Source organism: Triturus cristatus, chromosome 9 (assembly GCF_964204655.1).
Source record: "Triturus cristatus chromosome 9, aTriCri1.1, whole genome shotgun sequence".
Classification (NCBI taxonomy): domain Eukaryota; kingdom Metazoa; phylum Chordata; class Amphibia; order Caudata; family Salamandridae; genus Triturus; species Triturus cristatus.
This window is the reverse complement of record NC_140592.1, coordinates 410,613,828-410,641,592: the sequence shown is the minus strand read 5'-3', so window position 1 is coordinate 410,641,592 and position 27,765 is coordinate 410,613,828.

The window sequence follows — 27,765 nt, the reverse complement described above, 5'->3', positions numbered from 1 at the left end:
CCGAAATTCCCCATGTTGGACCCCCGGGCCTCACCTCCGTTCCCCCCCTCCTCAGGGAGTGCCTCCACAGCGCGTCTCTCACAGAGCCCCAGGGCGTCCCCATCCAGCTGCATCAGGGTCTGCAAATGTGTGCCCCACTGGTTCGCTATAGTTGTGCGCCTGAGGCCAAGCGTTTCCTCCCACAAAAGGGCCGTACCCTCCGCCCCCGCCCACACCAGCAGGGAACTCCGCCATGCTTGCGCTCGGGGGGGCTCAGCTGCCTTCCAGCGCTTGGTGAGCAACCGCTTTGCCACCACCAAACCCAAGTCGAAGAAACGAGAGGCAACCTTCGTGGGGGGAGTTCTACGAAACAGGTGCAGCAAGCAAGCCGGCCACTCCCGCGGTGCCAGTGGGCCGGCGCATTTACTTAACGCTCCATGCACCATCCGCCAATACGATTCTAGCGCCGGACAGCTCCACAACATGTGCACCAGCCCAGCATCCAGAGCCTTGCAGCGTGAGCAGTCTGCATCCGCGCGATGGAAATATCGATTTATAGAGTTAGGAGTGAGATATGCTCTGTGTAGTATAAAATATTGAATTTGGCAAAATCGCAAGTTTCTGGGAACCCGCGTCGGCCCCCGTAGCGCATCACTCCATTCCTTGTCAGCCATGGGGCGATCCAAGTCCGCCTCCCATTTACGGCGCAAAGGAGACAGGTCGGTCGCCACCTGTGTACGCAGGGAGGCCGCGAACCAACGGATCATGTGACTTCCCCGTCCCATGACATGGAGGTATTGCATCATGAGGTGCTGCGCCGGTTCCTCCTGAAGAGCTCCCCACCAGCTCGTCAATGTCGTTATCAGCGAGCGGTGACGGAGAAATTGGCCGACTGGTAACCCCGTCTCCTCCACCAATTGGGCGAATGGGATAAGCGTACCATCCCGGTAGAGGTCCCCCAATGTGCAAATATCCGCCGCATGCCATTCCGTAAGTTCCGTCAAGCGTAGTATCCTCTGCCCGCTAGGGGAACCCCTGACTTACTCTTGTAGTAATCAAAAAATCAAAGGAGGGAGTGAAGAGGAAAAATGTAGAATCGTCCTCCTCCTGATACTGTTATCCAACATAGGGATTCTACCATGTATTATGTGAATATATATGCACCCATGTGTGTGCTGCTATTTTTATTTTTATTTGAAGTGATTAGTCATACGTGAAAAATGGTGCAAAAGGATCAGAGCTCCTTCTCTCAATTTGTGGGAAGGGCAATGTTTAAAAAAATTGTAAAATACCCCTCACACACTAAAACCTGATTCAATGTCATGCTTCATCATTGGGATCTTCTCGCCCCTCTACGGGACGGGGCAAGCTACGACTTACGTAGACGCAGGAGCACTTTATCCAGTGATTGATGAGTATGAGTAGTGCGTGGGATCGTGAAAAGAAAATGTGAGATGGTTAAAAATTCTCTGGCTAGTGGAACGAAAATACTTTGTCTTCCCTGGCTGAGAATAGTAAAAGTGGGGAGGTGTAGATGGTGTACTGTAATGAGTCACCTCCTACAAGGGCGACATGTTTCAGAAGCCATCCCCTTGGCTTTCTTCCTCAGGACCATAAAAACGATACCTGTTACACCTCAATGGGTGATAGAATAAATGTACATATGCTTGATAGTCACAAAGACTGTCCTTTGTTCCCTGTTATGGGAGTAGAAAAGATACCACTTGTATATCTTAAGAACTTTAGAATTTAATCGTTATCGCTCCATGAGCTCACACGAGCGGTGAGCAGTCTATATATCGACTTTTTAATATCGAGGGACATAAATATCGAGTCAAAAATATCGAATGTACAAAATATCGAAATAGATAATATCGATGTGAAAAATATCGTTTTTTTTTTTTACTTATATGTCGATGTAAGTAATATCGTTAGTAATAATATCGACATGTGAAAATATCGTTATTGTGTGTTTAGTAAATATTTTGAAGTTGTTTTTATAAATAGTTAAAATGTATATAATATGAGAAATATTTATATTGTTTTAGGGGCGGGATGTTGGGTTATAGGGGATAAGGGTGGGGAGTGTTTTAAAAAAGTTAATTTATTTTTTTAATATATTGTAAAATTTAATTAGTAAATTTTATTTAAAATTTTAAATGTATATTTAATTTTAGGAGCGGGATGTTGGTTTATAGGGGATAAGGGTGGGAAGTGTTTTAAAAATGTTTATATATTGTTTAATTTAAAAAATTTTTTTTTAGAAATTGTAAATTAAATTTCGAATTTTACAAATACTTTTAGGAGCGGGATGTTGGTTTATAGGGGATAAGGGTGGGAAGTGTTTTAAAAATGTTTATATATTTGTTAATTTAAAAAAAAAATTATTTAGAAATTGTAAATTAAATTTAGAATTTTACAAATAATTTTAGGAGCGGGATGTTGGTTTATAGGGGATAAGGGTGGGAAGTGTTTTAAAAATGTTTATATATTTGTTAATTTAAAAAAAAAGTTATTTAGAAATTGTAAATTAAATTTAGAATTTTACAAATATTTTTAGGAGCGGGATGTTGGTTTATAGGGGATAAGGGTGGGAAGTGTTTTAAAAATGTTTATATATTGTTTATTTTTTTTAAAAATTTATTTAGAAATTATAAATTATATTTAGAATTTTACAAATAATTTTAGGAGCGGGATGTTGGTTTATAGGGGATAAGGGTGGGAAGTGTTTTAAAAATGTTTATATATTTGTTAATTTTTTATTAAAATTATTTAGAAATTGTAAATTACATTTCGAATTTTACAAATATTTTTAGGAGCGGGATGTTGGTTTATAGGGGATAAGGGTGGGAAGTGTTTTAAAAATGTTTATATATTTGTTAATTTTTTATTAAAATTATTTAGAAATTGTAAATTAAATTTCGAATTGTACAAATATTTTTAGGAGCGGGATGTTGGTTTATAGGGGATAAGGGTGGGAAGTGTTTTAAAAATGTTTATATATTGTTTAATTTTTTTTTAAATTTATTTAGAAATTGTAAATTAAATTTAGAATTTTAAAAATAATTTTAGGAGCGGGATGTTGGTTTATAGGGGATAAGGGTGGGAAGTGTTTTTACATTTTTTAGATATTTGTTAATTTAAAAAAAAAATTTTTTTAGAAATTGAAAATTAAATTTAGAATTTTACAAATAATTTTAGGAGCGGGATGTTGGGTTATAGGGGATAAGGGTGGGCAGTTATTTAAAAATATTTATATATTTTTTAATTTAAAAAAATAATTATTTAGAAAAATTAAATATAATTTAGAATTTTACAAATCCCATAATTAAATATAGATTTGAGTCAGAATAGTAAATTAATTAAGTTCAGTGTCCAGCACTTATCTTAATTAAATATAGACTGGAGTGGGAATAGTAAATTAATTAAGTTCATTGTCCAGCACCTACTGTAATTTAATATAGTTTGGAGTGAGAATAGTAAATTAATTAAGTTCAGTGTTCAGCACTTATATTAATTAAATATAGACTGGAGTGGGAATAGTAAATTAATTCAGTTCAGTGTCCAGCACATACTATATTTAAATATAGGTTGGAGTGAGAATAGGAAATTAATTAAGTTCAGTGTCCAGCACGTATCTTAATTTAATATAGACTGGAGTGGGAATAGTAAATTAATTTAGTTCAGTGTCCAGCACCTACCCTAATTTAATATAGGTTGGAGTGAGAATAGTAAATTAATTAAGTTCAGTGTCCAGCAGTTATCTTAATGAAATATAGACTGGAGTGGGAATAATAAATTAATTAAGTTCAGTGTCCAGCACCTACTCTAATTTAATATAGGTTGGAGTGAGAATAGTAAATTAATTATGTTCAGTGTCCAGCACTTATCTTAATTAAATATAGACTAGAGTGGGAATAGTAAATTAATTAAGTTCAGTGTCCAGCATCTACCCTAATTAAATATAGATTGGAGTGAGAATAGTAAATTTATTAAGTTCAGTGTCCAGCACTTATCTTAATTAAATATAGATTGGAGTGGGAATAGTAAATTAATTAAGTTCTGTGTCCAGCAACTACCCTAATTAAATATAAATTGGAGTGAGAAAAGTAAATTAATTAAGTTCAGTGTCCAGCACTTATCTTAATTAAATATAGATTGGAGTGGGAATAGTAAATTAATTAAGTTCAGTGTCCAGCACTTATCTTAATTAAATATAGACTGGAGTGGGAATAGTTAATTAATTAAGTTCAGTGTCCAGCACCTACTCTAATGTAATATAGGTTGGAGTGAGAATAGTAAATTAATTAGGTTCAGTCTCCAGCACTTATCTTAATTAAATATAGACTGGAGTGGGAATAGTAAATTAATTTAGTTCAGTGTCCAGCACATACTCTAATTAAATATAGGTTGGAGTGAGAATAGTAAATTTATTAAGTTCAGTGTCCAGCACTTATCTTAATTTAATATAGACTGGAGTGGGAATAGTGAATTAATTTAGTTCAGTGTCCAGCACCTACCCTAATTTAATATAGGTTGGAGTGAGAATAGTAAATTAATTAAGTTCAGTGTCCAGCAGTTATCTTAATTAAATATAGACTGGAGTGGGAATAGTAAATTAATTTAGTTCAGTGTCCAGCACCTACTCTAATTTAATATAGGTTGGTGTGAGAATAGTAAATTAATTATGTTCAGTGTCCAGCACATATCTTAATTAAATATAGACTAGAGTGGGAATAGTAAATTAATTAAGTTCAGTGTCCTGCATCTACCCTAATTAAATATAGATTGGAGTGAGAATAGTAAATTAATTAAGTTCAGTGTCCAGCACTTCTCTTAATTAAATATAGATTGGAGTTGGAATAGTAAATTAATTAAGTTCTGTGTCCAGCAACTACCCTAATTAAATATAAATTGGAGTGAGAATAGTAAATTAATTAAGTTCAGTGTCCAGCACTTATCTTAATTAAATATAGATTGGAGTGAGAATAGTAAATTAATTAAGTTCAGTGTCCAGCACTACTCTTAATTAAATATAGATTGGAGTGGGAATAGTAAATTAATTAAGTTCTGTGTCCAGCAACTACCCTAATTAAATATAAATTGGAGTGAGAATAGTAAATTAATTAAGTTCAGTGTCCAGCACTTATCTTAATTAAATATAGATTGGAGTGAGAATAGTAAATTAATTAAGTTCAGTGTCGAGCACTTCTCTTAATTAAATATAGATTGGAGTGGGAATAGTAAATTAATTAAGTTCTGTGTCCAGCAACTACCCTAATTAAATATAATTTGGAGTGAGAATAGTAAATTAATTAAGTTCAGTGTCCAGCACTTATCTTAATTAAATATAGATTGGAGTGGGAATAGTAAATTAATTAAGTTCAGTGTCCAGCACATACTCTAATTAAATATAGGTTGGAGTGAGAATAGTAAATTAATTAAGTTCAGTGTCCAGCACTTATCTTAATTAAATATAGACTGGAGTGGGAATAGTTAATTAATTAAGTTCAGTGTCCAGCACCTACTCTAATGTAATATAGGTTGGAGTGAGAATAGTAAATTAATTAAGTTCAGTGTCCAGCACTTATCTTAATTAAATATAGACTGGAGTGGGAATAGTAAATTAATTTAGTTCAGTGTCCAGCACATACTCTAATTAAATATAGGTTGGAGTGAGAATAGTAAATTTATTAAGTTCAGTGTCCAGCACTTATCTTAATTTAATATAGACTGGAGTGGGTATAGTAAATTAATTAAGTTCAGTGTCCAGCAACTACTCTAATTTAATATAGGTTGGAGTGAGAATAGTAAATTAATTAAGTTCAGTGTCCAGCACTTATCTTAATTAAATATAGACTGGAGTGGGAATAGTAAATTAATGTAGTTCAGTGTCCAGCACCTACTCTAATTTAATATAGGTTGGAGTGAGAATAGTAAATTAATTAAGTTCAGTGTCCAGCACTTATCTTAATTAAATATAGATTGGAGTGGGAATAGTAAATTAGTTAAGTTCTGTGTCCGGCAACTACCCTAATTAAATATAAATTGGAGTGAGAATAGTAAATTAATTAAGTTCAGTGTCCAGCACTTATCTTAATTAAATATAGATTGGAGTGGGAATAGTAAATTAATTAAGTTCAGTGTCCAGCACATACTCTAATTAAATATAGGTTGGAGTGAGAATAGTAAATTTATTAAGTTCAGTGTCCAGCACTTATCTTAATTAAATATAGACTGGAGTGGGAATAGTTAATTAATTAAGTTCAGTGTCCAGCACCTACTCTAATGTAATATAGGTTGGAGTGAGAATAGTAAATTTATTAAGTTCAGTGTCCAGCACTTATCTTAATTTAATATAGACTGGAGTGGGAATAGTTAATTAATTCAGTTCAGTGTCCAGCACCTACTCTAATGTAATATAGGTTGGAGTGAGAATAGTAAATTAATTAAGTTCAGTGTCCAGCACTTATCTTAATTAAATATAGACTGGAGTGGGAATATTAAATTAATTCAGTTCAGTGTCCAGCACATACTCTAATTAAATATAGGTTGGAGTGAGAATAGTAAATTTATTAAGTTTAGTGTACAGCACTTATCTTAATTTAATATAGACTGGAGTGGGAATAGTAAATTAATTAAGTTCAGTGTCCAGCAGCTACTCTAATTTAATATAGGTTGGAGTGAGAATAGTAAATTAATTAAGTTCAGTGTCCAGCACTTATTTTAATTAAATATAGACTGGAGTGGGAATAGTAAATTAATTTAGTTCAGTGTCCAGCACCTACTCTAATTTAATATAGGTTGGAGTGAGAATGGTAAATTAATTAAGTTCAGTCTGTAGTGGGAGTAGTATGTTAATTAAGTTTGGTAAATAGCAAATATTAGAATTAAATATAGAGTTGAATAGGAACAGTTAAATTAATTTGTTTTAATTTACAAAAAATCTGTAGATTTTAGTTTTGGTTGGATAAAAGATAGAAGTTATATCAGAATGCAAATTCCAATTTTTTTTTATAAAATAGTAGAAAGGAAAATAAGATTTGTTTTATAGTTGTTGGAATGTATATTCATTAGAGAGAAAATATTGTTTATTATTACGCATATTCTAATAATTAAATCATTGAAATAAACATGTAATAAAATAATTAATATTTAACATTTGTATTATTGTCATAATTTTTTTATAATGGATATATATTTGTTTAATGTATATTTTGGACATGAATATATGAACACATAAAATAATTAAAAATAAAAAAATCTGATTTTTATAGCTGTTTAATATTTTAAAATTTATATTGTGTACTCTCAATATTTTTAGACTTTATTTGAATTTATAAGAAATTGTATGTTTTGAAATATAGGATATATATATATTTAATTATTAATATTTATATTAGATAATTAATATTGAAATTGTTTACATTGTCGAATATGTATTTTTATTTTTATTTTTGGTATGTTGTAGATACAATATATTAATTATATCATGTTCATCAATTTATTTTGGTAATATATACAGTTTTATTATTATATTAATAAATATATTTTATTTATTATATTTATTTTTATACGTTAAATAATTTTCACATAGATAAAAAAAATAGGTATTCTTTTTGAGTATTTTATTCTAATGTTTTACTAATTTTTAAAGTAATGTGTAATGTTAAATAAATAGTTAGGGCATTTATTGGTATTTTTTTAGTTGTTATGTTTGTTTGGGTCTTTTATTTTGTAACCGCTCGCTGTTGTTTTGGGTTATTTTGGTCGAATCCAGGTCGCGGTCGGGAGCTGTTTCGCGTTTGAGAAGGTAAGAGTTATTTTCTTTATTATTAAATAGTTTTAAGTGTTTTGTGGAAGTAGTAATGTTGTAATAAGTGTGTATGGATTGATGTTTTAGAAGTTAGGGTGTTAGTAATAGTTTGTATACGGTTTTATAATTTACGTTGTGTTCCGTGTTTGTGGCTTTGTTAGTGTTTTGTTATTTCGGTGTGTTAAAGTTTTATAGTGTTTGAATAATGTTTGTAGTGATGTTTTTAGGTGCCTTATGTGTGTTTGTGGGTGGGTGGGAATGTTTGTTTCTCTTTTGTAGGTTTTACGGAGAAGATATTTTCGTCGGTTTCAAACACCTTATTTTTTTTAAAGGAAGTATGTATTAGTTGTGTTTACTAATCTTTATTTTACACTTCCTTTATTGTTCGGGTTTCCAGGAGCGGTTATTTACCTTTTTAATATTTTTCGGGATTTTTATGGTTAATGTATAGTCGTTTTTTTGCGTAGACGTTGTTTTCGATAAACAGTTGTATTTTTACATTTTTTTGGATTTTTTTTTGATACCTATGGATTTTGAACTACCTGGATTTATTTGGAAGGAATGTTACTATCCCATTGGAGCAACTACACAGGTAAGTTCATTTAAATATTTTAATTGTTGGTGGCCAAACCTTATATATTTAATATTGTTGTTGTGTACTTGGTTTGTTTAATTATGTTGTCTAAATATATGTCGATATAATTGATTTATATATTTTAGACCACATAATTAAATATGTGATATAATAAAGTGGTTTATTTATGTTGTGATAGTTGTTTTAGTAGAATTGTGGGTTAATATTTAGGAAGGGGTTTAGAAGAGAGTTTGAGCTATTATATTTAAGTACTCAAGTCCTCTTGTGGATGGGTATAGCTGTACCTGTTGTTGTAGGTAATTATACATTTGAGTAGTTTGTCTAGATTGTTTTGGTTTTAATTGTAGGACAGATTGTTGCATTCCTAATTCTTGGAAACTTTGTTCCTTTTGTATGGCAATTAGTAGTTTTTGCAGTGTTGGAGTTGTTCTCCCAGTAGAAGTTAGGAATGCATTATGCCAGCCCTCGACGGCGTTGTTAGTTTTGGCTTGTTGGTTGAGTGTACTTACATATACATTCCACCAAGGTATTTGGAACTTGGGCTGACGTCTATGGCCTGATCTGTGTAGTCTCCCCACCCAGGTATCTTCAAAATAATCTAATAGGGGAGATAACTTTACTTCATTTTGTTTGTAGAATGGACTTTCTAATAAAAGATTGTAATGTTCAGCAACATCTGTGGTTGGTACATAAGCTAGGGCTGTTAGAAGTTTTATTTGATGTGCAAAACTTATGTTAGTGGCATATTCTACACTTAGTGAAGATTTTTGTAAATGTCTCCATATACATTGGTTTAGATGGAAGTAACATCCTTGGATAGCTGTATGGGGGTACAGTTTTAGAATGCAATTTATCATGGCTTGCTCAAAGTCTATGATAATTCTTTGAGGGTAAAAATCATTTGATTCTTGTTTTAGTTTTCCTAGCATTTCATTATATGTTGTGTTTTGTTTGTTAGGTAATAGTGCATAAATTAAAGGTATGGAAGTGTTGTGATATTGACCGTGTATTGTGTAAATCTGGTAGAATGGTTTTGGGCATATTGTAAAGGTGCCATCCATCATCCATGTTTGGCATTGTTGGAGTTTAGTTATATTGTTTGCAGTAGCAAACATTATGATTCTTTTTTCTGTGCTTTTGTTATCAAAAAAAATAAAAGGTTCATTATTGTGGGTGATAGTTAATTCTGGTGGAATGATGATATCTTGAAAAGTTTTAGGGGATGGTATAGTTGTCGTAGTTGCTTTTTTGGTCCTAGCAATAGTTCTTTTTATAGAAGCAATTGATGGTAATTGGCCTCTTGCTTCTTTGGGCACTCTAGGTAATAGTTCTTTTAGGATTACACTTGTAGCAGTTTGTGAACCAGTGCTTAATTCTTTGATATTTTCGAGGGTTGATCTGACTTCTATTTCAGAGAGATTGGGTGGATGGTTATGCTCTCTTGTATATAGTACAGTTGTTTCTCTTGTTGTTGCTCGTCCGTAGCATTTGTTCAAATAATATTTAGAACACTTCCAGTTCACTTTTCGGTCTGTCTGCTTTTCTTGGGTGTATGTGTAACCCATGTAACACAATAGGAATTTTCCTTTCTGCGAAGTTATAAATTGGGCTTCTTCTGTCATCGTGATGTATTAGAAATCTGGAAAAAATGTATATGAAAATATATGCAATAGTACTTTATATATTTCTATAAAAATAGGAAACAAACTACTTTTTTATATATACTTACCAAGTGTTTTTGGTTGTATTTGAATGAAGATGTTGTTTGTAGACAAAATGCTGTTTAGTTGATGTAGTCTCTGAAAGTTAAAGAACATATATTGTTTTGGTTGGTTTCGTTTTTTAAGTGGGGTGGTATTGTTGTTTGGTATAGACTATATTTTTTTTGTTGAAACGTATTTTATTGTTTTACAAATCAACATCTCTACAAACATTACCCCGCCTTCACCTGTCCCAGAAGTACCAAACATTTATCATCAAGACCAATTATTCAGGAGAAGGAACAACCTTCCCACCCAGTTCTCTACCCCCCTCCTCCACCACATGTCAATGTACCCCCGTCCCCTACCCCTCTTACTATGTGCCCCTCCTCCCTAATAAATAAGATGCAGTAGCCCAACCTCTCCCTAAGCAAACAGAGCCTTCCCTCATGCCCAGTGGTATAGACTATAGGTGTTAATTTATGCAGGTTTTTTTAAACTTAAAAAAGAGAACATGGATTTGTTTAGGGGTTTAGGATGTTTTGAGGTTTGAGTAGGATTTAATTAATATTTTATAAAGTATTTTGATAGTATACTTACTTTTTAGTGAGTCTTTTCTGGCAATCTTCAATATTTTCTTTAGCTGTTTGGAGTAATATCTGTAGTGGAAACATAAAGAGATGGAATATATAAGTTAGTTATTTATTTGAGTAAAGATAAATTAGTGTTTTAGTTTAATTTGGCAGTTTAGTTAGAAAAGAATATTTACTTACGTTTTTAGAATAGTAGTAGGATGTAGGTTTCTTCTGTTTAGCAGAGTTTCTTCTTCGTTCAATGCTTTGGTTTAAGGCACAGTAGAAGACTTGTTTTAATTGGTTTATATAGTGGTTTTAAATTGTTTCTTGAATGTTATTGGTTGTTTTCTGTATGTGGCCTTTCTATTGGATGGTTTGAATTTTTTTTAGTTAATTGGTTTCCTTTTATGGAAAATGCTAAGTAAGAGTATATTTAGTTTTAAAGGAGGAGAGTTTTAAATAATTATATATAAACAGATTGTTTATAATGTGTTGTAATTTTTTTTAAATGTGTTCGAAATGCCAATGTGATAATTATTTCAGTGTTTTTTTATTATGTTGTTAAATATTGAGATCGTTATAAATGTTAGGTTTATGTTTAAGTAGAATCTCATTTGAAAATGTATGTTTTCGGAAAATATTGTCTTTATGTTGTTTAAAGTATTGGTTTTATTAGTATTAGAATTGTCGATATATTTAAAAAAAACTATATTATTGATGTCTATATTTTGGTTATCGATATTTGTGACATGTGTCATATTTATTTACTCATGTCAATATTTAGTATTGCAATATTTATGTGTGCGATTTTTGTGTGATCGATATAATTGTATTATGATATTGTAGTGTCGATATTAGTGTAGTTTTTTAAATAAGTATACAATGTCGATATTTTTGATGTCGATATATTTGATGCGATATTTGTGTAGTTCGATAATGTGTCTGTCGATAATATGTCAGAGATCCCACACGAGCGGTGTAGGGCGCCTTCAAATAGACAATGCTGGAAGGAGCGCGATCACCAAAGGAAGTACCTTCTCGTGGCTCGTCGGAACCTGTTTTTTGAAACATTGCCCTTCCCACAAATTGAGAGAAGGAGCTCTGATCCTTTTGCACCATTTTTCACGTATGACTAAACACTTCAAATAAACATAAAAATAGCAGCACACACATGGTTGCATTATTCTTGTAGTACTCATGGATTCCAGGAGTAGGTTAGTAGTATTTAGTAGTACTACAGGTTTACTCCTGGAATTTAAATATCAGTCACAAATACCACATGAGTAAGTCAAAGCAAAATCTTTTTTGACCTTCTGCGTCTCAAATGCCTGGCTGTTTTTGGGATCACATTTGCTTCTAGCAGCCAGTTGAAAAATTAATTAACTTATTCATTCCTCAGGACAACTGAGGATGTGAGGGTGCAAGAAAATAGAAAAACTACACTAAGACCTATGCATACATATCTACCCCTTGATAGGAATGTAGGGATAGGATAACAAACATGTGTGGGCCGTTTCTGTGGTTGGGGCGAGGAGTGGGACAGTTAATAAAATATTCAGGCTCACAGCTTGATTCTTTATTTTTTTTTTCTATAGAATGGACAAAGCTTGAATGGATGTCAGAGCACTTTACAAAGAGTCAAAACAAGTATTCACTGTACAGAAATGGACAAGAAAATTTTTACATTCAAAATAATTAGATCGGAGATTTCAGTTGATAACTTTAGACGGGGTTTTATTAATTTAGAGGTCAGTATAGAGAGTTTACTTTACCTGAGGGAGATGCAATCTTTAAAGCAGTGGTTCTCAAACTCTGTTTCGGGGACCCCTGAAGGTTCGCAACACCGACACGGAGGTCTGCACTGTTTAGAAAAATAAATATTATTAGCAAATTAATAAAATATATACACGCAAAATGTAAAATAGAAAATTTAAAAATGTTTTGTAAATATGAAGGAATTAAAATGGGAGGGTATAAATTGAGTTGGTATCCTTAGCTTGATTCATAGGAGCAGCCAAAGTACAGCAGATAGTAATATGTATGTCTTGTGGCTTCAATTGAAGCACTAGCATGCCATGACAAAAAAGGTTGCATGGTGTTCAACAAAGACACAGAGATATGCTAGCGGCTAGCAAATCACTTTGACTTTTAGAAATAAATTCAAATTTTGAAAAACTCCAACCTTTCCATTAAAATTCAAATTTCAATTTTTGAACATTTTTGTTGTGAATTACAGAAAATATTCCATAATACGTCAATTTGCTTGATTTTAATAGGGTTGTATCTGTAGGTTTGTGCATTATTTTGAAGTGCAAATACTAGAAATTGCTTTGACCAGAGTCCCAGGCTTCCAATAGTGATTCAGTGGTGATTCACAAAAGTCAAAGGCTAAGAACGTATGCTTTATATATAGAGCTTGAGAGAGAAGGAGTCAAAAGGGTGCAGAGGAGAGGGGTAGCTGCAGATTAAAGTGTTGGGGCCTTTCAGGTGTGACAGATGTGGGGTGGAAAGAATGGAGTGAAGGGACAGTAGCACATTTAGCTTACAGTACTGCTGTATCATTTGATAAGAGTAAAATTTACAGGTGCTTCAACATTATGTGTTCTTTGAGTTTGATTCTTCTGAAGCACAGACATGCCTCAGATTTTCACATCAATGTGTCCGGACAGCGCGCGCAGCATTTCACTTACTTAGGAAACCGGATGAAGACATGAGTGTCCTCTAATTAGCTGGAACGTCATGGTCTGAAGAAGGATGCCAAGATCCGGAAGACAAGTGCTCCTATAAATAGCATTTGGTTGAAGCTCGCACTGCTTTAAGAAAGATACTGCACTGAATGTCTCCACTATAACCCAGCCAAGGAACAAGGCTTGCCAAGCCCCCAATCTGTACATGCTAGCTAGAGAGGAAGCATATAGCCTGATCACAAACATTTGTATCCGGTACAATCATTTGTCATTGCTTAGTTGAAGGTATGACAATGCATGGCGCAAGCATCTTTTCTCACCAAGCAGATTTGTGAAATAGTATTGTGTGACAAGAATTTGAGTGCATGTTTATTAGTTTGTAGTTTCTTGCTGTGGTGAAGTATTCTGTTGATTTTGTGGTGTTGTGTTTTTGTAGCGCATTATTGTAGTGTTATTGCTGTGTTCTACTGTTGTTGTGGTGTTGCATTCTATTTTGAGTGCGTGGTTGTGCTATGCCCCGTTATGTTTTTATTTTGTTATTATTCTCTTGGTGCTGTGCTATAGTGGTCTGTAGTGCTCAGCAAATATACTAAAACTGCTACATTTTAGACTAAAATCCTCACTACTTTTTTTTAAAGTTACAGTGACAAGCAATCATTTACCTCTTTGTAAGGTGGTAAAACACACTGCTCCAGCACTTCAGTTCTATCAGACGCGAGCCACTTCAAAAATGTGGCAGATCCATTAAATTAGCACTTCTAGTAGTCAATTTATGTGATACCCTCCAGAACTCGCACTTAAATCTCAAAGGGCATGCTGTCGAACTGGATGAGGTAGGTAAATATGTGCATGAAACTAGACAGTTCTCATTTCAAATCAGTCAGATTCTTTATTTCTGTGCATCATTGCATGAGTATGTTAGGAAAGTTATATAGCGCAATGAGATTATTAATCTCAGATACAAGGGAAGATCAAAAGTATCAACAGATGCTTGTAGAAGCATTTTTTCAGTAATTTGTAAAATGGCTGACTATAGTAAGGCTGTTACAGGTCGACTGCCGACCACACCAAAATGTATGCCTCCTGAACTGTGAAGCTCCTCCCTCCTGTGGTGGGGAAGTGGATTATCTGTACTTCTGCCATGGTGGCAGTTTTTATTTCCAATCCCTCAAGAAAGTGGGTATTTTTCCAATAGTTCATAATCTCTTATTTACCAAGCGTCCGACAAAATAGTACATAATTTCTACGATTTAGCCCTGAGTCCGCTAAACAGCTGAAACTTAAATACTGGAGATGATGTACTATTTGACCAGTGACCAGATAAATAGTGTAAAGGAGGCCTTTACTTAGCCGGACAATAAGGACTCCAGGCAATGGTTGCGTAGTGGCCATCTTGTAATGGGAAAGCAGCATATGTGAAGCATTTGAAAGTAAGTGCAAATACAAATGTCCAAAAGTAAGTACAAAGGTAAATGCATAATTTAATGTATGTAGTTTACAGATAAAAGGCAGTCAAGATCTTCTCTGGTAGTATCTTGTGCGATAATCTTGGGCAAAGTACCCCCCCTGACAAGGGGTCAAGTGTTGGGCCTTTTGTACTTTATCTTAGCCTAGAAGGGATTTTCTGACATAACCGTAGGATTGTATAACATAAATTATGTGCATCAAGATGATAGTATAAGATGCATTCTTATAAACAAATGAGGTAAAAACACACTGTGTGTGCGCTCACCATCTTTGGTGAAAAAGACTGAGTTTCAGCCAGTGTCGTGGCCAAAAAGCATAGGGGCTCAAACGCAGCACTCTTTAAACCCGCTCTTGATAGGAATGAGACATAAGCCTACCTTTTATATTGCATTCCACATGGGCTAATAAATTTAATGCAGCCTCTGACGGATAGCTAGAGATCCGGCAATTGTACTCACAACTTGCTATTGTCAAACAATTCATAGAGTGCTCAGAAGTCCATGAAGCAGTATTACAAATATACTGCAACTTCTATGGACCATGAGCAATAGCTCATAAAGCGAAGCAATGATCAAAAGGAGAATGATCTTCCTGAATCCCTCCTGCTTATAAGGTATTTTATTTATTATCTATTTATTGAATTTGTAAAGCGCAGGAATCACCTACGAAGGGGTATCTCCACACCAAAGGAGTGGTAATGCAGAGTCAGGTTGGTCAGTTCCTGAACAATTCTGTCTTAAGAAGTTTCCTGAAGTGGAGGAGATTAGTGCTCTTTCGTAGTTGAATGGGCAATGAGTTCCAGTACACGAGGGTCAGATATGCAAAAGCTTTGTCCCCTGTGTGAAGTTTTCTGTAATGAGGGAGAGCTAGCAGCGCTTTATCCCCGAGCGAAGGGATCTGCCAGGCAGATAGTATTCACGTTTTTTGGGGAGGTAGCTAGTGCCTCTGCCATGTAGTGTCTTGTGGACTAGATTGCAAATTTTAAATGTGATTCTCTGACGGATGGGAAGCCAGTGAAGCTGCCGTAACAGTGGCCGGGAAGGGGTTCTAGGGGGCATGTTGAGAGCCAAGCGGTCTGAAGTGTTCTGAACCACCTGCAGTTTTTTCAGCAGGGATTCGTTAGTGGACATAAGAAGGATGTTGCAGTAATCAAGATGGCTGATGATTAAGGGAAGGAGATAGAACACTCTACGGAGCAGACACAATGTATGAAAACAGGTACCTGAGGTGGCCATGACTTGGTCTCCCATAGTTAGGGAGTGGTCCAGTCGGCACCCAGATTTTTAGCCACAAGTTTGGGGGTAGGGGCTGAGCCCAGCTCTGCGGGCTACCATTCGGGGAACCACAGGGTTTGAGTGTTACCGAACAGCAAGATTTCAGTTTTGGCTGTATTACGCTGCAGAAAGTTTTGCGTCATCCATCCTGAGATTGCTCACATACCTTCTGCGAAGAGAGATTTGTTTTTGACCTTGTCGTTAATAAAAGATAAGAGGAGTTGGGTATCATACGCATAGGAATAAGGTGTGAACCCATGGTCTCTGAGGATCTTGGCGAGAGGGACAACGTTCACATTGAACAGGGTAGGGTCTAAGACATGAGCCCTGTGGTACCCCCTTAGTGAGCTCCAGGGTGCGTGACCAGAACAAGCCTAAGTTGACAGTTTGGGTGCGCTGGGCCAGGAAACTAGCGAGCCATTTGAGTGACAGTCCCTGGGCACCTATCTCATTCAGTCTATAAAGTAGCATCTGGTGAGCCACGTTAACAAAAGCCGCAGACAAGTCCAGTAGCACTAGCAGCTTCGCCTTATTGTTGTCCAAGGCAGGTGTGATGTAATCTGTGACACCTATGAGGGTGGTTTCAATGCAAGATCCTTTTCAGTTGACCAAGCAGCCACTTGTTTTAGCATAAATGTAAGCCATCGGGGCGTGGCTTCGGAGCCTTAGAAGATGGCCGCTATTCCCGGGAGCTCCGGCGAGCCGTGAGGGAGCGCGACCTCTGCAGGCAGCATTTCTTCGTTGAAATCGCCGAAATTGTTCATTTTGACAATCGGAACTGCCACTCTCCAGAATGATACCTTTATTTTTTCATAGGGTGAGGCTGGAAAGTTTATTTTAATGTTTTTCCTGTTACCTCACCGTCGCGGCCGCCATTTTGTTTTTTCAACGATTCTATGCTCCCTGCCTGCGGCTGTATGACGGTGCTGATCCATTTTTGGCTGCCTTTTTTGCTTGTATTACGTTTCTTTCGTCCTTTTTAAAGCAGCATCTATATTACTTGATTGATGGTGTGCCTGCAGTTACTGCTCAACAATATTTCTTGGTTTTTGCTGGGCTATTATCCTCCAATTTTGACTCTGCTTTCTTTTGAAGGACTCTTAGTATATTTTTTCTCAGAACATCATGCCTCGCGGCAGTTGTAATGCCGCCCGTTCCTCCACTGAGGGCAATTTAGAGGTTTTTAACCCTTTTGATGTTTTACAAGAGCATACTGACGATAATACCAAAGACTATGTTGGCGCCAAATCTATTACTCCGTCTACTCCTCGCTCAAGTGCTAAACAAAATAACAATATACCCTCTGCGTCACCGTCTACTTCTGGCAAAAGGGTGAAGGCGAACCCGCCTTCTCCCACTAGTTCATCGTCCCCAATTTCTATGGAACTCCTTCTTGATGAAATTCGTGCCCTTAAACCACATATGGAGGAAACTAACGCCAGGCTTCAGAATCTGGAAGCTAACTGGTCTCTCACTGAGAAGAGAGTTGGAGACCTGGAATTGCGTGTCGACTCTGTTCAAAACATCACAGCTCAAGTTCCTCTCATATCTCAGGAGGTGGCTCAACTTAAACAACAGGTTGAAATGTTAGAAAACCGTAATAGGCGTAATAATCTGCGCATTTATGGCTTATCTGAAGGTCTTGAAGGTGCCAATCCAATCTAATTTTTCAAATCCTTTTTGCCAACTCTTTTGGGTCTTCCAGAAAGTCCCTCATTAAATATCCAAAGGGCACATCGTTTAGGTCCCTTAGCTCGCTCTCCTTCATCATCATCTACTAAACCGAGAGGAGTCATCTTATACTTTCTGGAATACACGGATCTACTCAGAGTCCTGCAGGCTGCCAAGCAACGGGGGAAAATTACTTGGAATGGTTCTGCTCTTTTCTTTGCCCAGGATTATGCCAAACCAACTGCTGACCGTCGGAAGAAATTCCTAGACATGAGACCTGCACTACGCAGTTTAAACGCACGCTATGGTTTATTTCATCCATGCCTCTTTAAAGTAACTTATAACAACAAAACTACCAGTTATGAAGACCCTGCGCTGCTCCAGCAATTCCCGAACAGCTGCAGAACGGAGTCCATGGCAGTACCTCAGTCATGATGGACCTTTTCATTTTAGCGGTGTCTGTTTGCCTCACCATTAATGATATTTAATTCTCCCCTCTTGTATTTTGTATCGTTATGTTGTGCTAACGTGTTCCCCCTTTTCTTCTCCTTCTCAGGTAGTGATTTTGTGGTTCCTCATCGTTCCTTGTTCTCCTCAGCTTGCCTAGCAGATGTCCCTTCCTTCATCGTCGCTGTAGAGTCTCCCGTTGTAGTGTCCCATCTTCCTCATGTGGCTTCACCAACCCCGTTCTTCACTATTTTTGGTGGTATGTCTATTTGTTCTTCTTTGTTTTCATTATTTTTGTCTGTCGTTTTATACCTTTGTTTTTTGTAATAATTGCTTTTTCTCCTCTTTCTCCTTTTCTTTTTACTTTCTTTGCTTTTATCTCTGGTCATATCTCTCCTCCAGTTGTTTTTCCTCTTGTTTATATTTGATCCTCAATCTTTTCGCTTCATGCCTTTCTACTTTTAATCTATCTTCTCCAAGTCTTTCTCTTATTTCATATTTTTTCTCCTTATTTCTTAGCTACTCCTCTAGACGCAATGCCATTTTTTCTCCAATTTTTACAAGATGCTTTGTATTTTATCACTTATGTATATATTTGACTTCCACACAACTTCTTTGGTATAATTTATATTTTTATATGTCGTTAAATATACTTACATGGAATGTTAAAGGATTGGGTTCTCCCATTAAACGGCAACGTGTGTTATCCCATTTAGCAAGTTTGAGAGGGGATATTGTGTTATTACAGGAGATTCATATAAAAGAGGTTGAAATTGCCAAACTACGTCGTAATTGGGTTGGTCATGTTTTTGCATCGCCTGGTTCAGGAAAACGTAATGGTGTTGCTATTCTTTGTCATAAACGCTTAAATATCAAAGTTATACACCAAGCCAATGACTCTGATGGTAGATGGGTGAAGGCATCTTTGTTAATTGATAACATCCCTATAACTATTTTTAATGTGTATGCTCCTACCACACAGGACAAACTATTTTGGCCACAGATGCTCACCTCGTTGATGCAATCCTCTGATGACCATCTCATTCTGGGAGGGGACTGTAACACAATTGTGGACCCTCTTATTGACCGTCACTCCAATTGTCATTTCTCTCCCTCTCTGATGCACACTCAATTTACTTCTACTATTTCCCAACGGTCTCTTGTTGATTCCTGGAGACTCTGCCATCCTACACTTAGGGAATACACATACTACTCACCAGCTCACTCCTCCCAATCCCGGATCGACTACATTTTTATTTCTAAAGCCTTGATTCAGCATATTACCCATTCTGAAATAGGTTCTATTTTAATCTCTGATCACGCTCCAGTTTCCTTGCACCTAGATTTACTCCCACCTGTCAAAGGTACTAGGAGATGGCGGTTTAACAACTCTCTTTTATTAGATCCCAAATTTACCCCAGCTTTTCTCGAGTTCTCATCCTTGTTTTTTACTGAAAATGAATCTCCTATGATTTCTCCTCAAGTGTTATGGGACACTTTTAAAGCTGCCTCTAGGGATTTCATTATTTCTTTTGTCTCTCATAAAAGGCGTGTCGCTTCCCAGTCTTTACAATCGATTAACCTACAAATCAAACAATTGGAACATTCCTATTACTTGACTAAATCCCCCTCTGATTTGGACAAGCTTCTCAAGGCTAAATTCTCGTTTAATAAAGTCTCTACTGAATCTGCGAATTTATGTTTACTTAAATCTAGCGCCAAATATTATACTGCTCAGAATAAAGCTGGCAATCTTCTTGCCGAGTACCTTAAAGTTAAGAGAGAGCGCACAAGAATTGAATCTATTATTTCCTCATCTAAAGTCACACTCTATAAAGATGAGGATATTCTGATGGAATTTACAAATTTTTATCAAAAGCTTTATACTCCGGAATCTCCTCCCTTGTCAACTGATATAGATCAATACTTATCCTCTATTCCCTCCCCTTCTTTTCCAGACGTTGACTTTGCTCCCTTGGAAGCTGATATAAGTCCTAAAGACATTCAGGATTCCATTCAAGTGCTTAAAAAAGGCAAAGCTCCTGGGCCAGATGGTTTTACGATCAAATTCTACTTACATTTTTCCAAGTTGCTTGTTCCTAAGCTTCATCAACTGTTCTCCTTCTTTATATCTTCCAAAAAATCTGAAGGCTCCTTTCAGGAAGCCTTAATTTGCCTCCTTCCTAAAGAGAATAAGGATCATACCCTATGTAAGAATTATAGACCCATCTCTCTAATTAATCTGGATTACAAAATCTTTGCAAAAATTCTAGCGCTCCGTCTTGATAAAATTTTACCTCACTTGATTGGTAAGGAACAATGTGGTTTCGTTAAGGGCCGTCACCTCTCTGATAATACTCGACTCTTTTTTAACGTATTAAGTAAATCTCATTCCTACCCACACTCTTTAGCTGCTATTGCGCTGGACGCCGAAAAGGCTTTCGATAGGGTTAATTGGCAATTTATGTTTGCAGTTCTTGCTTGGTTTGGTTTTGGTCAGAAATTTCTTGCATACATCTCTTTATTATACTCCTTTCCTAGATCCTTTATATTAGCTAATGGCCTTGTCTCTTCTTCGTTTCCCCTATTTAGAGGTGTCCGACAAGGTTGTCCCCTTTCTCCTCTTCTTTTTATTTTAGCATTAGAACCTTTTTTGACAAAGCTCCGAGAAAATGACAGTATCACCGGCTTTTCATATGGGGATAAGTATTTGAAACTTTCGGCCTATGCGGATGACATACTTTTATTCATTTCTAATCCTAAATCCTCTATTCCATCCTTTTTATCTGAAGTTTCTGGGTTTGCGAAGGTATCGGGTTATAAATTAAATGTGGACAAATGTGAAATCCTTCCCCTAAATAAATTTTGTTTCCACGCAGATTTTTTGGCCTCATCTTTTCACTGGAGCCCGATGCAGATTAAATACTTAGGTTTGTGGTTTAAACCCTCTATTAAAGACACTGTCGCACTTAATCTTAAAAACTTATTAGCAACTCTAAAGGATTCTACAGCTCGGTGGCATCCTCTGTTTTTATCTTGGTGGGGTATATTAGATTCTATTAAAATGATGTTAGTTCCGATAATTTTGTTCTCTCTTTCTAATCTTCCAATTAATATACCTAAATCCTCCTATAAAAATATTTACTCCATCTTATCAAAATTCCTATGGCATCATAAGAAACCTAGGATGTCTTTTGCCAGACTTAAATGCCCTAAGCAATTAGGTGGAGTTAATTTTCCGGATTTTGTGACATATCATACCTCATTTTTTCTTCAGCACTCTGTTTCCCTTTTATCTGATCATAAATCTGATACCCTTTCTCAACCTTTGTGGGTAGACATTGAGTCCTCTTTCTTTCATCCTTTCACCTTTGAAGAATTTGTGTCATTGTCCCACATTCCTAAGGGCTTCTCCCTTCCCATTCTTAAAAATTCTCGGAAAACGTTTTCCCCTCTTTTTGTGGACGGTTCTGATGATCGCTCACGTTTCTTACAGTCCCCTCTATGGTATAATCCTCTTATTAAATTAAAAAATAGGATGCTTTTTTGGAAGGACTGGAGAGATCTTGGTCTTAACTGGACTTATCAGCTTTTTCATGAAGGTACTTGTGTCTCCTTCAGTACTCTTCAATCTCGTTTTTCTTTACCAGTTTCCTTTGAACCTAAATATAATCTACTGCGGGTGGCTGCACAGAGTAGCTATGATTCCCTCTCCTCATCTATCACTCACACTCACCCTCCTCCTCTTCCTCTCCCTTACTTACTTGCTTCTTCTTCTGCTTCCCAAATCTATAGAAAGTTAAGAGAGGTTCCTGCTACTCAGGATAAATCCAAAGTAGAAACCGATTAGGAGTCCGACTTAGAGGACTCTTTCTCTCCTACCGTGTGGCAGAAAATTTGGATCAAAATAAGGAAGTCGTCTAGAGCAGCTAATACAACTCAAACGTTATTTTTTATCTATAATAGGCTTTTAATTACTCCTGCTAAATTGAACGTGATTGATCCTTCCGTGCCTTCTACCTGTTGGACTTGTTCAGCCTCACTGGCAGACCTTAAACATATGTTATTTACATGCCCAGTGATTTACAAATTTTGGAATGACGTGTGGCGGCAGATCAATAAAATCTTTTCAACACATTTCCCCTTTACTCTCTCACATATTTTCTTAGGCAGTCTCTCCGACATATGGTCTTTCTCCACTACAGATACTTCCATTATTGATTTACTTATAGCTGTGGCGTTTCAACAAATCACTAAGTCTTGGAAGGATGCCTCAAATGTTTCTTTTCAGGCTTGGTGGTATGGGGTTTGTTAGCACCATAGATTAGATAGGGCCTATGTATATCCCATTACACTTGCTATTAAACGTGATATATTATGGGTACCAATCACGAACTTTTTAAATGAAGTTGCGCGTTCTCTACCCTTACATAATCCTCGTATGGAAGAAGTTCCCAACCCTCCTTGAACATATTTCTGTTGAATTTAAGCATTTATACATATAAAATGTTTTGTATTTCTAAATATTTCATACATTGTTACTGGAGAAGTCTTTCTATACCCAATTGTACCTTTATACTTCCTATGCATGCGTTTTATACAGTAATAATTATGCTTTTTGCATATCTATTTTGTTCTAATATTTGACAATCTCTTTTTCCTTTTTGTTCCCTTCCCTTATTTCTTCCTTTCCTCCCCTTCCGTAGGACAATACCCCTTTTTAGTTGAATTTAGCCATGATGTTTTATTATAATTCTGTTGTATTTAAATTTCAATAAAATTTTCTTTAAAACTTAAAAATAAATGTAAGCCATCAAATCAAGGAAAAACAAATGATATTTCCTTTCGTATGGGTTTAATAACTGCACCCATGGCAAATATGAGATCATTTCAGTAGTTACTGAAATAAAGGAGGGGCAGACTGTTGAATCCACCATAATGGATTTAATTCACTAGCCATTGCTGGTATACTATCTAAATACCTACTCTAGATGGCTTCATGGAAGAGATTATGTCCATTTGCAAATCTGTCAACATTACCAGCAACAGCTAGATAGCACCCGTAATACAAACACATAAGGTAAGAAAATCAAGTGGCATTGAAGTCTAATGATGGTGAGAAGGACTTAATACTTCTTCTGTTAACCAAGAACACAAATCATTTAGAATTGCTTCTCCTAATAAATACATTTAGCGATATATCTTCAAAAAATCAGGTTAAGAAGGTTAGCTGAATCAAAGATCCAAAGCTTTTTGACGTTTCCATCCTTTAAAACATTTAATACAATGGATTATGAAAAAAGACAGTTTATTCATGATACTTTAATAAGCTTAACAATACAGAATGTTTTAAATTATAAATAAACAGCCAAATATGTTTTTCCACTAACAGAAGATTAATCAGTCAACCTTTTTTTTTAAACAAATTTGCATTTCATCCAAACAACTGTAAATTTTAAATTTGAACTTAGTGTACCATATTCAATTTAACTCATAATGTATTAGAGATTTTAATCAATATTTCACAGATATTCAGCAAAGCTGTTCAACTGGGTTATCTGTGCATTCAGACATTCAATCATCATTTCTGCAGTATCATGAAAAAACTCAAGCAAATAAGAATTTTATGATTCATACTATGTACAATTACTATTCCAGTGAATCAGATGTTACCCATAATTCTTGGGCAACTGCTGTGTCAGGCTGTAATTATTTCCAAGCAGAACATCCTTCATTTTTTTTTTTATGTATGGGACACCATGATACCAGCTCTACATATCCAGGGCCCAATTCACAAAGTTTTGCTGTGATTAGGCGTGACTTACTCTTGTAGTAATCAAAAAATCAAAGGAGGGAGTGAAGAGGAAAAAGGTAGAATCGTCCTCCTCCTGATACTGTTATCCAACATAGGGATTCTACCATGTAATATGTGAATATATATACACCCATGTGTGTGCTGCTATTTTTATTTTTATTTGAAGTGATTAGTCATACGTGAAAAATGGTGCAAAAGGATCAGAGCTCCTTCTCTCAATTTGTGGGAAGGGCAATGTTTCAAAAAATTGTAAAATACCCCTCACACACTAAAACCTGATACAATGCCATGTTTCATCATTGGGATCTTCCCGCCCCTCTACGGGACGGGGCAAGCTATGACTTACGTAGACGCAGAAGCACTTTATCCAATGATTGATGAGTATGAGTAGTGCGTGGGATCGTGAAAAGAAAATGTGAGATGGTTAAAAATTCTCTGGCTAGTGGAACGAAAATACTTTGTCTTCCCTGGCTGAGAATAGTAAAAGTGGGGAGGTGTAGATGGTGTACCATAATGAGTCACCTCCTACAAGGTCAACATGTTTCAGAAGCCATCCCTTTGGCTTTCTTCCTCAGGACCAAATAACCAATCCCTGTTACACCTCAATGGGTGATAGAATAAATGTACATATGCTTGATAGTCACAAACACTGTCCTTTGTTCCCTGTTATGGGAGTAGAAAAAGATACCACTTGTGAGGTTCTGGACTTTTTAAGAGTCCAGAGGTGTCAGGGAAACAACACCCAAAGACCCCTGAGTTCCTTCCTGCCTTGGTGCACAAATAAACAGAGACGCGGGCTTCTCGATGGTGGCGTCAAAGACCAAGATTTATTTACTGCAGGGACACAGAAGTCATAGGAACCACACAGAGGCAGAATCTACGAGACTGTTCGATTTGCAAGAAGTAGGTTGCTCCTAAAATACACGAAATATGTCTTTAGGCAACATTACACGAATATTTCCCATGCCCAATCCGGTATCCCAAACAGACAATAAACAGACATCAAACAATAATTAGTCGTAGGTTTTCGGTATTCGATCAAGTCTCCTTGTCAGTTTTCCATTCTTTGCCCGATCCTCCCCATCATAAAAATTGTAACCTCCCCATTGTAAAAGCCCAGAAGGAGAGGAGCAGAACCAGGTGCAAGGGATAGAAAAAATAGGATAAGAGGTGTTTATGGATCGTAAACGGGCATGGCTACCGTATTCGGCCTCTCAATCAGGACAATGGACACGAGAACCAGTAAAGCAGGATTGGCCTTAGGCAGGGGAGGCAGTTTGATTCTGCCTAGTCACGCAGCGTCAGCTTTCTCGGGCTTGAGCTTACGTGTCCTTAACAAGGTGATTCTGCCGGGGTCATTGCTCGTCCATTGACTATGTGAGGGCAAGAAACAAAATGGATGCCGTATCTAAAATGGATGCCATGACTTAACAACAGAATGCCCTATTTCTCAGTGAATTCATGCTAGTTGCGCAGCGAAAATACTGTCATGCTTATAATGGATCATTTACGGTTCATTGGTACCAAAATCGTGTCAGTACTACGATACCGAATACACGGGTTCGGATCGCTACAGAACCTCAGACCGTCCTTTTGCCCTTACATAGGCAATAGCTCACTCTATATCAGAGTCCATCTCTATGTTCATCAGGTCACTGATATGTTGCTGGAGCATTATTCTATCTCGTGGCGTATCTCCAAAAACAGGTGGTCTTCTTTCGCATGTTGAAACACAAAGGCCACATAAGGCAGGACCACACTGAACAATGAGACAGCATGAGAATAAAAATACCAATGCAACGCCAGTGACTATCAGAACCTTCCATCCCCATGCAGATAACAGGCTCCAGAACCATTCCATTAGTGACCAGTTACCTTCCTCTACATGAATAGTGTCAGAGATTTTGTGTAACTTAGAAATGGCCTTATATACCGTTGGCGCATTATCTGGGATAAAAACACAGCAACTCGATTGGATCATCTTACATACCCCACCCCGGTCTGCAAGTAACACATCAAGGACCATACGGTTCTGTAACGTCATGAGGCGATCCGCTTGAAGCTCAGCTGTCAGGTTACTAAGGGCACCCGCAGTTTCGGTAATAGTGGATTCAACTACCCGTGTTAGTTGACGTAAGTTTCTACTGTTGGCCATAGGCCCCCAGAACGGAAGGAAACCTTTGAAAAAGTCTCCTGCTTCTTGGCCAGCAGTATCTTCCTTATTGAAAACACCTCTCACAACTCTAGTTTTGTGATAATCCGGTGCAGCAGTGTATGTCGGAGGCAACAGTTGAGCGATATAACATGAGCCTGAAAAGTCAGCAGGCAGCCATGTATATGCTCTGTCTTGGCAAACAAAATAGGTGCCTTTAGCAGCTAAAAATGCAGGAGAAGACTGTGACGGGAAAACGTATGTTTCGGTACAGTCACTCTTCCCTAGTCGAGCTTTCGGATTTCTCCCATTTCCTTGCAAACAGACCTGACCTTGGTGGGGTACGACCCAGATCGGAGTCGAGCTTTTACGTTTGGTCTCACCCAAAGTAATGCCATATTCCGTAACATTCCAACCCATGTAAACTCGCAATTCATCCTTGGGAATGAACGGAGTGTTATTGACGTCTCTAACCATGTCAGTAATTCCTTTTACCAAGGCTCTATTAGCGGAGTTATACCTAGTGGAACGCGGAGGTCGTGGGGGATAGGTTTCTAGGGCATAGGCGAACATGGTCTGAAATGCCCAGAATGATCCATTATAACTAAAGGGCAGAACCAGATAAGGGATACCCTTGTCCATGGTATGTGGTATCAAGCCACACACCCAGCAGTTCGTTGTGTTAACCACTAGTTGATGTTGGTGCAAGAGCTGAATGAAAGTGTTATTTATGAACTCAGAGCGTCAAGCTTGCTCATGGGCAGGAAAAGGATGGAAAGAATGAAGAGAAACAACAGTCGGAGAAACAGAAACATGGGGAGATACTGTAGATGTAACAGGTGCAAAGATCAATTGAATACCAAAAATAATTCCGCCTACCAAAGTTATTAAAACAATCAGAAGTGTCAGAGCACATTGCATTAGAAAACATTTGCTATACAATATTTCATATAGTTTTGTCTTGCGCGCATTTATGACGTTAGCCCGTCGCAGCTCAGGAAGCTCCATCTTCTACAACCGTTCGCAACGGATGGTTTGTACCTGTTAAAAAATTGCCTCTGTCTACCCTGGGAGTTCCCAAAATAAACAGAAGAAACCGACCTTGTGTCTGGTTCCCTGCAAGTTAAAACAAGGCACACGTTACGACCCTAGGGTAACCCAGATGGCAAGGTGAGAGAACAACAAAAACAAAAAGGATAAAAATTATAGAACGAACTTCCTGACTGAATGGAATGCGATAAGATCAAAACAGTTTTCAAATAGACAGGTAATTATACAATGTCATTGGTTCATAGAATGAGAACGTAGGTTATATCTGTATTTTCCGGGTCTTGTCTGATCTTGAAACAATTGTTCTACAGGTACAGTAATGTTCGAGTCCACAGGTGACAAATGTTCGCCTTGTATGACACTCTGTTCAGGGTTCGAAGGCACAGTTCCTGGTGGGGTATCAGAGTTCTGTGTTTCAGTTCGTTTGTCTGTTATGTACTCTGCATCACTGAAGGGAATGAGCCTAGGAACAGGTTCTGTCTCGGATACACCAAATCCCTGTCTAACCCAGTTGTCATAGGGGAGTGGGAGAGGGAC